This window comes from Lampetra fluviatilis, chromosome 58, assembly GCF_964198595.1.
Source record: "Lampetra fluviatilis chromosome 58, kcLamFluv1.1, whole genome shotgun sequence".
Taxonomy (NCBI): domain Eukaryota; kingdom Metazoa; phylum Chordata; class Hyperoartia; order Petromyzontiformes; family Petromyzontidae; genus Lampetra; species Lampetra fluviatilis.
The window spans coordinates 7,163,027-7,167,322 of NC_136332.1; the positions used below are offsets into that span (position 1 = coordinate 7,163,027).

Here is a 4,296-nt window from a genome sequence, read left to right on the forward strand (position 1 = left end):
CTCACTGACCCACTCACTCACTCACCACGCAGTGTGAAGTCGGCAAGGGGCGTGGTCTCAGCGTCGCGGTGCGTGAAGAGGGAGGAGTTTGGGGTGGGTGGGGGGCCGTGGGGTGGGGGGGTGGGGGCCGTGGGGTGGGGGGCCGTGGGGTGGGGGGGTGGGGGGGGTGGGGGCCGTGGGGTGGGGGGGGCCGAGATGAGACTAGGGCTGTTGCAGTGGGGTCTCCGCCTGTGCCAAGTGGAGTGTCTCTACAATAAAGACACCATCTCAAGAAAAGTGCGTCAACTCGTCGTTACACTTGCACCTGAACTTGATTCCGGCTCCTCTTCCTCCCACGTGTTTGCGCCGCCATTTTTCCCTTCCGTCTGTGCGTTTGTCACTTAAGACTAAAATAAAGCCTGTACCGAACTTATTTCTGGCACCTCTTGCTTGCCACGTTATATTTATACTGTTTAACACTTAGGCTTTCGCGACCAAAATTGTCCATCGTTTAGGTTGTTTTGTGTTAGATCGCGTTAATATAAATGTGTCGTTAAAGCCGCCACCACCCGGCACGGCCAATTTAGTAAGGTTTGGCACGTCAACAGAACGTACCAATTCGTTACTAATTCAGCACATGGGTGTGTTGGGCAGCTTACAATTGTAAATATTGTGAGTTTACTTCTAGATTTGAAGCTTTCGTGACTGCAAGGATTCGTATTCTTAGGTTTTTTCGGTAACGTAGGTGAAAAATTTAAATTAATAAAAGTAAAATAAATATAAAATAAAAATCACGACGTTTCGGAGGCAACACAAGCTTCCGTCTTCAGGTGGAACCGTCACAGCACGATTGCTGTATCAAGTACTGTGACGGTTCCACCTGAAGACGGAAGCTTGTGTTGCCTCCGAAACGTCGTGATTTTTATTATATATTTATTTAACTTTTATTCATTTTACATTTTCACCTTCGTGACTTTACCGAAAAAACCTAAGAATATGTGAGTTTACTCTCAAACAACACCTGTGCAGTGAACTAGTGACGAATTGCAATGTTTTTATATCGTGTATGTATGTTGAACTTCTTTCGCGCCGTACGTAGCCAACCGTGCTAATCGGAGCAGTCAAAGCCCACTGAGTTATTTAGCTTCTTTTTTTTTAGAAGTGACCTGGCCACAGATGATAACTCAACATTGTGTGGAGCGGTCGCGCAGTGCTTAGAGCTGTAATGCGCCACCAACCCTGCGATTATCTGAACCGATCCTGGGCCTCGTTCCCTAGGTCGACTCAACCTCAAATGAGTACCTGATGCGGTGTGTGTACATCAACACTGGGGAGACAAAGTCGGCCGGGCGTAGGGTGTCGGGACACCCACTGCCCACTCTGTGTGCTGTTCCAGCCTTCATTGGTGCCAGTCGCCAACGGCACTTGCCCCCAACAACATTCTATCAAAGGCTATACGAGGAATCTTTGTCTTTGTTACCCCTTCCCCCCAGTCACTCACGCACCCTGGATTAAGGACCATTCATCCGCGACGGAACGAGATGAAAGGAGCAAAGATACTGCTGCTGCTTTGTGTAGCTCAAGTAAGCAGCCGAATCTGCTGTTCAGCACAGGCCGGCTAGCCCCGTGCCAATTGACGAATGGTGTGGTGGTGAAATTTCGATTTAAAGCTTTCGTGACTGCAGGGATTCATCTCCTTTCATCTCATTCAGACGCCGTCTTTCCGACAGACCTGTTCTTCACCTGAGGACGGCTGCTTGCGTTGTGGCCGAAACGTCGTGAGAATTATTTTATTATATTTTATTTTTATTATTTTATTACCTCCATTCTACGTGACTTTACCGAAAGAACCAAGTAGATGAATCCCTGCAGTCACGAAAACTTTAAATCAACTATTTTTTTTATTTAATCAGGTAGGGCCCCACTGAGTTGTGTAGCTCTTGTTCAGAAGCCATCTGGCTGTCAGAAATGCTAGCCCGACGTAGTGGCTTATCATCATCATGATCACGTGGAAATGTACAGCAGCCAAATACGCGAAACGCGTGCTGTTGATTCTAAATGCGGAGGGGGAAAACCCCGGAGGACCGGGAGAAAAATCCACGTGACCACGAGGAGTGAGAGAGAAACACCGCAAACTCCAAATATACAACAGCAGGCGTCAGAGTCAGGATCGAACCCAAGACCTCCTGTGTACCAGGCGAGGTAGTTAACATCTCATCACGGAGAGAGACACCGCAAACTCTAAATATACAGCAGCAGGCGCCAGAGTCAGGATCTAACCCAAGACCTCCTGTGTACCAGGCGAGGTAATTAACATCTCACCACGTAGAGAGTTGCAAACTCCAGATATACAGCAGCAGGCGTCAGGGTTAGGATCGAACCCAAGACCTCCTGTGTACCAGGCGAAGTAGTAAACATCTCCTACCCACCGTGACGCCATCTGTTACATCAGATATGGATCTACCCACGCTTGTGTGTGGGGTCACTCGCTCTATCCACTGCTGGATGAGGACATCCCCACGAATGCTTGGGGGTCGTGCTACGTGGGGGGGGGGGTGGTGAAGGGGGAGGGGCAGCGAGTTGATTTTGTTTTAATTAAACGACCTCCAGCTGAGCCAATGTTGCCTGGGGGGGAGAGGGGGATTCCACAAAAGCTTTGGGTTGCTGGAGCGGAGTGTGCATGGGAGGGAGGGGAGTAGAGTGGGATGGGATGTAGGAGAGTGCGTGGAGGGGAGTGGAGTGAGATGGGATGGGGAGGAGGCAGGAGAGTGCGTGGAGGGGAGTGGAGCGAGATGAGAGGGGAGAGGTAGGAGAGTGCGTGGAGGGAAAAAAGGAGAGGGGAGAGGCAGGAGAGTGCGTGGTGGGGAGTGGAGTGAGATGAGAGGGGAGAGGTAGGAGAGTGCGTGGAGGGGAGTGGAGCGAGATGAGATGAGAGAGGCAGGAGAGTGCGTGGAGGGGAGTAGAGGTGAGATGAGATGAGAGAGGCAGGAGAGTGTGTGGAGGGGAGGAGAGTGGAGCGAGATGAGAAGGGAGAGGCAGGAGAATTCGTGGAGGGGAGTGGAGCGAGATGAGAGGGGAGAGGCAGGAGAGTGCGTGGAGGGGAGGAGTAGAGTGAGATGAGAGGGGGAGAGGCAGGAGAGTGCGTGGAGGGGAGTAGAGTGAGATGAGAGGGGAGAGGCAGGAGAGTGCGTGGAGGGAGTAGAGTGAGATGAGAGGGGAGAGGGCAGGAGAGTGCGTGGAGGGGAGTAGAGTGAGATGAGAGGGGAGAGGCAGGAGAGTTCGTGGAGGGGGAGTAGAGTGAGATGAGAGGGGAGAGGCAGGAGAGTGCGTGGAGGGGAGTAGAGTGAGATGAGAGGGGAGAGGCAGGAGAGTTCGTGGAGGGGAGTGGAGCGAGATGAGAGGGGAGAGGCAGGAGAGTGCGTGGAGGGGAGTAGAGTGAGATGAGAGGGGAGAGGCAGGAGAGTTCGTGGAGGGGAGTAGAGTGAGATGAGAGGGGAGAGGCAGGAGAGTGCGTGGAGGGGAGTAGAGTGAGATGAGAGGGGAGAGGCAGGAGAGTGCGTGGAGGGGAGTCATGCCATTAGCTGCAGTACCGCGCCCTGTCCACCAGGTAGCGACACCACTCTCCCACGCGGCAACATTTTGGTTACTCGGTAGTTCAAGCCCAGCGTGTGTGGCCGGTTCCATCCCAATCAACACGAGACTTCAAACCTATGGTGGCCAATATGTCGATCGCAAAAAATATATATTTTTGAGGAATCTCGCCTCACCAACCCACGGCGATAAATAGGATCCATAATTGTTTTTTTTGGGGGGGTTAGATCGCGTTAAGTTTAAGTTGCTCGGTCAGTGGCCAGGGTCAACGGCGGCGTGGTGTATTCCGCAAATATGCCCGACTGTGAGGGGCGGGGCACAAAGCCGGCGTGAGTAGGTTAAACATTGAGTTTTATAAGGGCACCACGGGGTGACCAGCCCCTCCCCACCCAGACCCACCCCTCCCACCCCCCACCCAGCCCCACCCTCCCCACCCAGCCCCTCCCCACCCTCCCCTCCCCACCCAGCCCCTCCCCACCCTCCCCTCTCCACCCAGCTCCACCCCTCACATTTTTGTATGCACGACGGACGGACACAATAATCCCCTGTGGGGGCTGGTGTAACCAGGAGGTTCCTACCAGTACTAAACTACTGAACGTGAGCTCACAATCCTGGGTCACGTGGTGTGCCAGACGGACACGTGGGCTCACAATCCTGGGTCACGTGGTGTGCCAGACGGTCACGTGTGCTCACAGCCCGGAGTCACGTGGTGTGCCAGACGGTCAC

General features: G+C 53.1%; 1 protein-coding gene and 1 long non-coding RNA gene across 2 annotated transcripts in view; both read right to left on the reverse strand.

The window, feature by feature from the left end:
* The window catches only part of LOC144950459 (uncharacterized), a 121,552-nt gene that overhangs the window by 90,909 nt on the left and 26,347 nt on the right, over positions 1-4,296 (reverse strand). The gene's annotated exons all lie outside the window — the stretch shown is intronic.
* Positions 1-4,296, reverse strand: part of LOC144950457 (axin-1-like) — a 61,140-nt gene that overhangs the window by 49,337 nt on the left and 7,507 nt on the right.